At 41.5% G+C, this 12,581-nt stretch overlaps 1 protein-coding gene across 1 annotated transcript in view; it reads right to left on the reverse strand.

The window, feature by feature from the left end:
* Positions 1–398: 398 nt before the first annotated feature.
* The window catches only part of LOC126263364 (dynein axonemal heavy chain 10), a 1,742,213-nt gene continuing 1,730,030 nt past the window's right edge, over positions 399–12,581 (reverse strand). The window contains exon 81 of the mRNA XM_049960456.1: positions 399–533. The gene's annotated coding sequence lies outside the window, so the exon portion shown is untranslated. The remainder of the gene's footprint in view (positions 534–12,581) is intronic.

Below are 12,581 nucleotides of genomic sequence, written 5' to 3' on the forward strand. Positions count from 1 at the left end.
TATTAACTGAAGCTAATATATATATATATATATATATATATATATATATATATATATATATATATATATATATATATATAGACACACACAAAGATGATGTGACTTACCAAATGAAAGTGCTGGCAGGTCGACACACACAAACATACACACAGAATTCAAGCTTTCGCAACAAACTGTTGCCTCATCAGGAAAGAGGGAAGGAGAGGGAAAGACGAAAGGATGTGGGTTTTAAGGGACAGGGTAAGGAGTCATTCCAATCCCGGGAGCAGAAAGACTTACCTTAGGGGGAAAAAAGGACAGGTATACACTCGCACACACACGCATATCAATCCACACATATACAGACACAAGCAGACATATTTAAAGACAAAGAGTTTGATATATTTATATTAACAAAAGCACTTACAAAAATATCTCATATTTTATAAGATATATTTCATGATATAATACAACATTAAACAAATTATGAAAAAGAATTGTTTCTTATGTAGTAGGAATTGGTGCATCTTCTGTTACACACCCTATAATGCAACCTGCAAAACAAAGAAATTAAAATATTGGTGATTTTGTCCATTTTAAAAAATAAGTAGCATATATGTGCATAAAATTAATGGAGAACATATGTTGTGTATGACTTAAGTCATCCCAGCATCTGAGAATTCATTGTAAAGTGAAATAGATTAGAAAAAATTGGACAAGTGCAAGTAGGACTCACACACTGAGGCTTCTGTAGAAACTTTATTTTTTAATATATTTCTTCTATAGATTCTGATGAGTGAGTTTGTGAGTATCAAAATATGTGACGTAAATGGCCACGTCTTTTGATTACATTGACTTAGAAGCTTACATTTTTTACACTGCCAGTGGACTGTAGATCTTTGTATGAGACATAAATTTCAACTCGATACATCTACCCATTCCTGAGAAAAAGGGGTCTTAACAGATGGACAACAAAGTGATGTACAAGGTGTGATTGGAAAGTTTTAAGAATGGATCCACTACTGCTTTCTGGTTTGGCGGGCCGGTACATGGAGTGTGGGGAGTGAGTTGTTGCCTTGTCCTTGAACGCCCTCTGATGGGAAACTATGTTTCCTTAATTCAGTTTGTTGTGGAAGCTGGTTGAGTGTGAGTCTGTTACGGCTTGTTACCAGATTCTGTCCACGTGAAAATGAATGTAAAAATGGAGCAACGAGTTTGTGTGAAATTTTGTTTTAAAACCAGGAAATCAGCTTCTGAGACTTACCAACTATTAAAAACAGCTTTTGGAGATAATTGTAAGAGCCAGTCAAATGTTTTTGTCTGGTTCAACAGATTTAAAGATGGTTGCGAATCATCTGAAATTGAACCAAAGCCCGGCCATTCTTCCACCTCAAAAACGTTTGAAAGTGTTGTGAGAGATCCCGACTTTGTGCGCTCTGATCTAGACTTGCAATAAGGAAGATGGCTGATGACCTTGATTTAAGTTTCTATGCAGTTCAGTCAATTTTAACTGAAGATATGAACATATGTTGAGTGTCTGGAAAATTCATTCCAAAAGTGTTGTCAAGTGAACAGAGACAATACCGACTTGAAGTGTGCCAAGAACTTGATTAATCGGACTAAAAATGACCCAGATTTGTTAAATAGCGTAATTACAGGGGATGAATCGTGGGTATATAGATATGATCCTGAAACCAAAGTGCAGTCTTCACAGTGGAAGACTCCAGGTTCACCACAACCGAGAAAAGCACGGCAAAGTCGGTCGAAGGTGAAGACAATGTTGATGATTTTTTTCGATTCTACCATTATTGTGCATCATGAATTTACCCCTGGAGGACAGACAATTAACCATGAATACTAAAAAATGTGTCCTTGAGCGTTTGCGCGAAAAGGTGCAAAAGAAAAGGCCTGCATTGTGGAAAGACATGAGCTGGGTGCTACACCATGACAATGCTCCGGCTCATCATGCCTTCTCCGTTGTTGAATTTTTGACCAAATTCAGAATACCTGTGCTTCCACAACCACCAAATTCCCATGATTTGACCACTGAAGACTTCTATCTGTTTCCTAAACTGAAATTTTCACTGAAAGGGAAGTGATTTGACTCGATTGATGAAATCCAGACAAACACAGAGAGCGTCCTTAAAAAAATTTCCAGAAATGTTTCCAAAACTGGAAACACCATTGGAATCAGTGTGATCAGTCAGAAGGGGACTATTTTGAAGGAGATGCATCACAGTATCATGTAAGTACCACCATTGTACAATTACAGGCCCATTCTTGAAAGTTTCTAATCACACCTCGTATAAGGGTTCCATTTTTACTGTTGTAGGTATGAAACCCAAACAAAAATTAATAATATAGTACCAGGAAAAAACAAATAAATAAATAATTAGTACACCTGGAATAACGCCTTCACTTATGGTCCATTGACAGCATATGCCACCTGATGATAGTGGAAGTATTAATAATGGTTTGAATGTTGTCCTCCAACAGAACACATAATGGCATAGCTACCAAACTGCCATCTTTGTCTATTCTTTAATAGGGAATGCTTTCAGCCAGAAGGTTAGGTGTGGTGCAAGTGAGTGAAGCAAGCAAGCAACTATGCTAGATAGGTGCACTTGTGCTTCCTATAGTCAATTGAGTGATTTTAAAAGGGGTCAAATTGTGGCCTTCTGAGTTCTGGGATTGTTCTTTTGAAGAATTGCCACACAGGTTGGACATGCTGCATCAGTTGTGAAATGATGCTGGTATCAGTGGTCACATGAACATTCTCAAACCTGTAGACGAGGTTCTGGACATACATGCAACACAGATGTCTGTCAGGATCATCTTATTGTAAGGGCAGCAGTTGCAGATCATTCTGCTACCACAGCACAGCTAGAGGACTTGAGAGCACAACATATCAACACGAACTATTGCGAATTGGTTATTATCAGTGGGAATACAGGTGTGCACACCTCTAGCCCATCTCCCACTCGTGTCACAGCATCAACAGGCACGCTCAAGTGGTGCCTTCAGAGCATCACCTGAAAGATGGAATGGCATGCTGTGGTCTTTTGCAATAAAGCTCTGTGGCGTTTAGCAGTGAAAGCAGATACTGTCTGCACGCCAGTGATGGTCATTTGTACATATGACACAGACCGGTTGAGCTCTGTTTCGCAGAGTACATTCATCCAAGACACACTGGTCTCACCTCAGGCCTTATAATCTGGGGTTTGATAAGCTACAACTCTCGTTAACCTTTGGTATTTCTGGAGAAGATGCTAACCAGCGCTTGGTATGTGCAGAGAGTTGTTAGATGTATTCTATTGCTATTCTTGCAGCAGGGAGGTGATGTTTTCCAACAGAACAGTGCTCTCCCACATCATGCCTGTGAAAGTCAACATGCTCTGTAAGACATGCAGCAACTTCCCTGGCCATCATGATCTCCAGACTTGTCTCCAGTCGAGCTTGTGTGGGATATGAAGGGATGAGAAGTGACTCGTGCAACTTGTCAACCAACAACTCTTACAGAACTATATGAACAGGTCAAGAGGCATGGCATAATGTACCCAGGACAGTATTCAGCATCTGTACAATCAACTGGATGCCAGGTCAGTGCATGCATTGCCGCCCATGGAGACTACACCACATACTTACAAAATTGGGTACCTCTGAGCTGGATGTGCTATAGGTCTATAAATATGATCAAACAATGGAAAATCCAGAATGGAATGTAACAATATTATGAGAAGGAAAGTTGCTACTCACCATATAGTAGAGATGCTGAGATGCAGATAGGCACAACAAAAAAACTTTCACAATTAAAGCTTTCGGCCATTGGCCTTCAACAATAACCACACATACGTGTGCACACACACAAAAACTGCAATCTCAGGCAACTGAAACCACATTGCAAGTGCATGATGGGAGTGGCAACTGGGTGGGGGTAAAAAGGTGGCTGGGGTAGGGAGGGGGAGTGATAGTATGGTGGGGTTGGAGGACAGTGAAGTACTGCAGGTTAGATGGAGGGCAGACGAGAGTTGGGGAGAGGGGGCGGGAGTAGTGGAAAAGGAGAGAAATAAAAAGACTGGGTTTGGAGGTGGAATGACGGCTGTGTAGTGCTGGAATGGGAACAGGGAAGGGGCTGGATGGATGAGGACAGTGACTAACGAAGATTAAGGCCAGTAGAGTTACGGGAAAGTAGGATGCATTGCAGGGAAAGTTCCCACCTGAGCAGTTCAGAAAAGCTGGTGTTGGTGGGAAGGATCCATGTGGCACAGGCTGTGAAGCAGTCATTGAGATGAGGGATATTATGTTTGGCAGCGTGTTCATCAATAGGATGGTCCACTTGTTTATTGGCCACAGTTTGTTGGTGGCCATTCTTGTGGACAGACTGCTTGTTAGTTGTCATGTCTACATAGAATGCAGCACAGTGGTTGCAGCTTAACTTGAAGACCACATGGCTGGTTTGACAGGTAGCCCTGCCTTTGATGAGGTAGGTGATGTTAGAGACTGGACTGGAGTAGGTGGTGGTGGGAGAATGTGTGGGACGGGTCTTGCATCTAGGTCTATTACAGGGGTATGAACCATGAGGTAAGGAACTGGGAGCAGGGGTTGTGTACGGATGGATGAGTATATTGTGTAGGTTTGGTGGATGGTGGAATACCACTGTGGGAAGGGTGGGGAAAATAGTGGGCAGAACATTTCTCATTTCAGTGCAGGACGAGAGGTAATCGAAACCCTGGTGGAGAATGTAATTCAGATGCTCCAGTCCTGGGTGGTACTGAGTTACGAGGGGAATGCTGCTCTGTTTTTGGATGATGGGACTTTGGGAGGTGGTGGGAGACTGGAAAAATAAGGCATGGGAGCTTTGTTTTTGTACAATGTTGTTTCCCCCTTTTGCATCCATTTAATTCTTTTCATGATTTTTCACACGTACTTGAGAGTATTTTTGCGAAATTTTTCAGATGGTAAGCCTACGTTATTTACATAATTTTTCTCATTTTTTCACCACCATGGGTCCTTGCTCCTTCTATCTGCATCAATACAGAAATGTTTCCTTATCCCTAACCAGACCCCAGTCCCACATACTGTTCCTGCATTGTTGCTTGGCACATGGAATCCCCCCTAATGGCCTTACCATGAAATTACTCATCTCTGGCTGCCACCCCTCCTTCCCCAATGACCTCCACCTGTTCAGATTCTGCCAGTCTGTAGCCTTCACCAACACAGTCCTGCAAAATGATATCAACCAAATCCCAAATCTCCTTGCAGTACCTTCTCTCCATCCAGAGACTTCTCCTACTATGCAATCCCAGATTCCTGGAACCCATAACACACATTGAAACTCTTACCCTGCAGGAATTTGAGCATTGTCCCATGTCCCCTCATAGCTGACAAACCATGTCTCGCAGAATACTACACTTACCCCACCCCCCAACACTCCCTCCCACCACCACACAGAATCCAGAACCTAAACAGACCCGCTACACAGTCATATACCTTTTCTCCAGAAGCCTTAGCCCCACAGAAATATTAGTCCTTCCCAAAAGCCTCACCTTTTGCCCCCACTCCCAAATCCAATCATGCAGGACTTATTAAACTCCTTCTCTCCTTCTCCCGGTCCCTACAGTGGAAACACTTTTTTGCCGCCAACCCTACCAATCAGACTAAACCAAAGACCAATATTGAACCTAGCGTAACTCAGTTCACTCCTCCATCCAACCATCATCCACCCCTACTGCCCCAAAGCACCCCCTGTTAATTTTCCAGAATTTCTTAACATCGAATCCTGCCTCACCACCATTCCCCAAATTCCTCAACATGCAAACTAATCTTACATCCACAGAAAGAACCGCAGTCCACCATCTAAAAACTGATCCTGACTTTATAAATCCTTCATGTGGACAAAGGCTCCACCACTGTTGTTTTGAACCACAAGGATTACCTGGTGGAAGGACTCTGCCAGCTGTCAGATACTTCCACCTACAAACCTTGCCACAGTGACCCAATTTCAGTAATCCAGTAGTATCTCCAGTCACTACTCAAATACTTAGGCCCATCCCAGAACCTCTCCCCAGAGTCCATCTCTCTACTCACCTTTACCACTCCCTGAACTCCTACCTTCTACATTCTTCCTAAAGTCCATAAACCTAACCACCCAGGATGCCCCATAGTGTCTGGTTACTGTGCCCTCATTGAGAGAATCTGTGCTCTTTTAGACCAACACCTTTAACCTATCACCCGGAACCTACCCTTGTATATAAAAAACACCAACAATTTCCTCCACCGACTCTCCACTATTCCTGTCTCTTTACCACACGGTACCCTGCTTGTCACTATTGATGCCACCTCCTTGTACAGTAACATTCCCAATGCCCATGGCCTTACCGCTATTGAACACTACCTTTCCCAGCGCCCTACGGATTCCAAACTGACAACCTCCTTCCTAGTTGCCATGACCAACTATATCCTCACCTACATTTACTTCTCCTTTGACGGCATTACCTACAAACAAATCTGGGGCATGGCACCATCCTATGCCAACCTATTAATGGGCCATTTAGAGGAATCCTTCGTAAAAACCCAGAATACTGAACCCCTCACATGGTTCAGATTCATTGATGAAATCTTTGCTATCTGGATCGAAGGTGAGGACACCCTGTGCACATTCCTCCTGAGCCTCAATGGCTTCTTCCCCATTTGCTTCACCCGGTCCCATTCAACCTAACAAGCCACCTTCCTGGATGTTGACATCCACTTCAAAGATGGCTACATCAGTACATCCATCCATATCAAACCTACTAACCACCAGCAATATCTCTTCTTTGACAGCTTGCCACCTGTTCCATACCACTAAGTCCCTTCTGTACAGCCTAGCCATTCGTGGTCATCACATCTGCAGTGACGAGCTGTCCCCCTCAAAATATACCGAGAGTCTCACTGAAAACTTCACTGATCTTAATTATCTCCCCAACCTTGTACAAAAACAAATCTTTCCAGTCTCCCACCACCTCCCGAAGTCCCGCCATCCAGCCACAGAGGAGCATTTCCCTCATAACTCACAAGGGAACCTCCCCATCGCACCCCCCTCAGATTTAGTTATAACTTGGCACAGTGGATAGGCCTTGATAAACTGAACATAGATCAATTGAGAAAACAGGAAGAAGTTGTGTGGAACTGTGAAAAAATGAGCAAAATATACAAACTGAGTACTCCATGGGCCACATAGGCAACATCAAGGCGAACATGAGCTCAGGAGTTCCGTGGTCCCGTGGTAGCGTGAGCAGCTGCAGAAGGAGAGGTCCTTGGTTCAAGTCTTCCCACGAGTGAAAATTTTACTTTCTTTATTTTTGCATAGTTATTATCTGTCCATTCGTTCATTGACGTCTCTGTTCACTGTAATAAGTTTAGTGTCTGTGTTTTGCGACCGCATCGCAAAACCGTGCAATTAGTAGACGAAAGTACGTGCCTCTCCAATCGGAACCGAAAACATTTGATCGCAAGGTCATAGGTCAACCGATTCCTCCACAGGAAAACACATCTGATATATTCTGTACGACACTGGTGACTACATGTGCGTCACATGACAGGAATATGTTGTCGACCCACCTAACTTGTACACTTGGCGAATGGGTAAAAAGATTCTTCTACCTTGCCCGATTTAGATTTTCTTGTGGATGTGATAATCACTCCCAAAAAAGTGATGAAAACATAAGAGTTTGTCACATAAACTGAAAATAAAAAATTAAAGTTTTCACTCGATGGAAGATTTGAACCAAGGACCTTTCGTTCCGCAGCTGCTCACGTTTCCATGAGACCACAGCGCTCCTGCGGGCCCAGTGTCCTTGATATTGCCTATCTTCCCATGAACTACTCAGTTTGTATATTTTGCTTATTTTTTCACAGTTCCACACAACTTCTTCCTGTTTTCTCAATTGATCTGTGTTCAGTTTTTCAAGGCCTATCCACTGTGCCAACTTATAACTAAATCTGAGGGGGGTGCGATGGGGAGGTTCCCTTGTCAGTACCACTGTATAGCTACATAAGGAAAAGCCAGAACAAGCCACAACAAAAATTTAAAACCAATGATAATAAACATCAGCGTGGCCACTGTAAGCATCGATAAAGATATATTTTGCTACGCCGGAAGGCGAATAACAAATGATAAAAACTCCATTCAATTTTTTTGTCCGTCATTAGAGAGACTCTGTCTTTAGTCCTTGTGGTGAGAAGACGTTTTTCTTGTAATACAATGTGTTGTCTGAATAATAATTCTATGAAAATATGAAGTCTGAAAATTTGTTTTTGTGCAAAACCACGAAAGTTTCCTTTTCTTCTGCGCATTATTCCAATGTCAGGTCAACAAGCCACCTGCATCAGAAGAGGAAGTCCGATTAAGAATTAATATAATACACATGGTCAAGAATGATAAATACTTTTGGCGGAAGAAGATGAATACAACCCAGGATACCAGATTCGATGTAAGTTCACTACACCAATGGCTCACAATTTACGAAATTTGTTAATTAAATGAAAAGACAATTTATTCGCTGCAAAATTGATAAAAATCATATATGTCAATAGTATAATTAATTTGTTTAATTATATATTTTTATACATATAAATTTGCACATCACCCAGGACTGGAGCATATGAATTACATTCTCCACAGGAGTTCAATTACCTCTCATCGTGGCCTGAAAACAGAAATGTCCTGTCCACTATCTTTCCCACCCCTCCTACAGTGGTATTCTGCCATCCTACATCCTACACTCCTGTAATCCTTCTGGCCTCAACCTTCGTTAGTCACTGTCCTCACCCATCCAACCCCTTCCCTGCTTCCCTGTTCCTATTCCAGCATTACACAGCTGTCATTCTACCACCACACCCAGTCTTTTTATTTCTCTCCTTTTCCACTACTCCCCCCCCCCCCCCCCCCACTGCCCCTTCTCACCTTGCCACTGCCCTCCATCTGCAGCACTTCACTGTCCGCCACCCCTGCACACGGGCGCACCTGTGTGTGTGTGTGTGTGTGTGTGTGTGTAAGTCTTTTTGTTGTGCCTATCTGCGACTCAGCATCTCCACTATATGGTGAGTAGCAACTTTCCTTCTCATAACCTTGCTATAAATGTGATCACTCATGTTTTCCGTAAGCACTATTGCAACAATAAATCAAGCACGAGATGGAAACATCTAAATGGTGTACCTTTTTTGTGACAGTGTAATTATACTTTTTACAGAAAATTGTTATTTTGATGCATTATTTATTTTAGGTTTGAGTCGAGTACAATCACTGAAATGCCAATGTGTACATCTTTTCTCAAATAAGTTTGAAGATTTTTTTTTCTTCAGTAATGCTCTTATTTCTGAACCAGTCAAAATCATGTTACTTCTGTATTGCTAGAATAATTGGTACATTTCATTACACACAAAAAATATCCACACATCGAAGTGTTATGTAATGTTAGGCTGTATAAAACTATTATCACAAAACAGTTCTCATTTATATAACCTTTTGGTAATACAATGGTGAAACAATTTCAGCAATATATAGTGTACAGTTCATCGTTGACAGCCATCTGAATTGGTTAGTGTGTCAGCTGTGATTAAAAATCGAGAAAACAGAGTTTTATGCTGTTATTAAAGATTTTCATTTGAAGGCTTGGACTGCCACATAGGTCAAAACAAAATTGTATGTAGTTCATACAGACTCTGCACCGTCATTGAAGACCATTTACTTGTGGATTAATAAATTAATGGCATGATACAAAGTGTGTTCCGACCATTCCCCTGAAGTCACCACAAAGGAAACCACTGACGAAGTCTATGATATGGTGATGGAAGACTACCAAATAAAAATTTTTGAGATTGCTGAGACTGTAGGCATCTCAACTGAGTGAGCGCATGATATCCTGTGCAGAGAATTTGCTGTATAGAAACTGTACTTGAGGTGGGTGCTGTGATTGCTCACAGTTGACGAAAGCGCATCCAGCACAACATTTCAACACAATGTCTCGTGGTGTTTTAATTATAATCCGCAAGACTTTTTGCACCACTTTGAGTTGATGAAACCTGCATCCATCAGTACAGACTAGAATCAAAACAGCTGTCAAAACAATGGACAGAGGCTGTGAAAGTGCACCAAAAAAGGCAAAGACTCAGCTGGTAAGGTGATGGCCACAGATTTTTGGAATTACCAAGAAATAATCCTCGTAGATTACCTGGAAAAAGGTAGAGCCAGAACTACACCCTCTTGTGCTCCATTGTTGGCATCCTATTCACCAGACTTAGCCCCAAGTGATTTCTTCGTAGTCCCTAAATTGAAACTTTGGCTTGCTGGGATTTTCATCGAATGAGGAAGTAATAGTTGCAGTCAATGAGTATTTTGCAGAATTTGCTAGAACCTATTTCCCGATATGATGAAACATCTGGAGGATCGCTGGACCAGTGGAGAGTTTGTGAAACAAACATTTTTTCTTTCTTTTTTATCGCACATATCAAACCACTCTCGTATAATAGATTTTAAATCTGACAATAATTACCTTTACTTGAAACTATCGTAAACAAATACTGTTAATGTATGCAATATTTCTTTCTTTTAGCCATAGTGGCTATTCTTGAGAAAATTGAAACAGTGAAATTAATGGAAGAACTTTTAATTGTAAGTTCTGGTAGACTGAGACTGGGATCAAACTTGGTACCTTTGCCTTTCACAGGCAAGCGTTCAACCTACTGACCTATCCAAGCATGATTAATGACCCATCTGACTGTCCATTGTGTTTTTACGTTGCCAATGTACGTTTTGAAGAACGGTTTCAGTTGGTTATTGGAGGATCTTCATTGTGATGTCAACGTGTGAGAACCGATGTGTTCACATTGCAATGATGCATTGTTGATAACCAACTGAAGCCCTTATAATGAAGTTGTCATCTGAGGTGTGCATAGGCAAAGTAAAAACAGTATTGTAAAGACAGATGACAGACTTAATTATTAAGTTTGCTATATTTTTATTGTTGAAATGCAGTTGTGTGTTAAGTGTGGCATGTATCAGCATTAGGGTAGCCAGTGCTGTTTTCATGTGTGATTATGTGTTATAACCTTAGTGAGAAGTGATACTGGTCAATTTAGGAAATCCCAATATCACTACCACCATTGGCAAAGAGCCCCTGCTCTTGAAACTTGTAGCTGATTTGGCACTTTTACGGGAAAAGAGAGATAGTTGTGAACTGCCATTTTCAGTGTTAATGTTAGTACTAGATAAGAATTTAGCATAATAGGTCAAGCCCTGCAGATCAGCAAAAGATTGAGAAACTGCTGCAAGTTAGGTAGGTTCAGTCTAGCCATCTCCAATAGCTTCATTGCTTTGGTGAAATTGGAGAGGCAGCACATCCGGTGCAAGCTTATGTTAGAAAGGAGTGGTTTGATGAATACGAGCTCATACATATAAACCAAAAGCAATAATATGGAGAACAGGGGTGGGGAGATTAATACACAAAGATTGGAATAAGTTTCCAGACCCTACAAGTTAAAATAATATTGCAGTGGAAAGCTTCTTGAATGATAATAGGCACAGTAGTGGATCTGGAAACATGCAAGCTAGTACTACAGATATCAACACACCTACGGTCCATAAGCAGGAAGTATCTTCAAGTTATACTGTACAGTCTATAAAATGCATCAAGCGTATATTAACTAGGCTACACTCATTCAATGGGAGAATTGTTGAGGAGACTTCAACATGGGTAGTTTTTAGTGTACTGAATAGTAAACCTCTGTCTTGGGAAGCCAGGATCTTCTTATCACAAAGCAGGATAAAGGGGAAATGATGAATGAGTTAACATCTTGTTTAAAGCAATCTTAGTTCAAGTACCTCTTCTGGTACTACTTTGTAAAGGCATCTTGTCAGAGTTATGAAGAAGTAATAGTCTTACTAATATGGAACACCACAGAGTGGAAGCAGCAAACTTCACTGTGGGATTTTCACATGCACAAACTGCATCTTGAACAAAGAAGACAGCAGTTTTTTCAATACCTATGGTTGGCAGAAATCAAGAAGATAGGTACAGAAATTGTTGATTCACCCCCATGAACCATGAACCATGGACCTTGCTGTTGGTGGGGAGGCTTGCATGCCTCAGCGATACCGATAGCCAGGTACAACCACAACTGAGGGGTATCTGTTGAGAGGCCAGACAAACAGGTGGTTTCTGAAGAGGAGCAGCAGCCTTTTCAGTAGTTGCAGGGGCAACAGTCTGGATAATTGAATGATCTGACCTTGCAACATTAACCAAAACGGCCTTGCTGTGGTGGTACTGCGAACGGCTGAAAGCAAGGGGAAACTACAGCCGTAATTTTTCCCGAGAGCATGCAGGTTTACAGTATGGTTAAATGATGATGATGTTCTCTTGGGTAAAATATTCTGGAGGTGAAATAGTCCCCCCATTCAGATCTCATGGTGGGGACTACTCAGGAAGACGTTGTTCTCAGGAGAAACAAAACTGGCGTTATGCAGATCGGAGCGTGGAATGTCAGATCCCTTAATCAGGCAGGTACGTTAGAAAATTTAAAAATGGAAATGGATAGGTTAAAGTTAGATCTAGTGGGAATTAGTG

Source organism: Schistocerca nitens, chromosome 6 (genome assembly GCF_023898315.1).
Source record: "Schistocerca nitens isolate TAMUIC-IGC-003100 chromosome 6, iqSchNite1.1, whole genome shotgun sequence".
NCBI lineage: Eukaryota > Metazoa > Arthropoda > Insecta > Orthoptera > Acrididae > Schistocerca > Schistocerca nitens.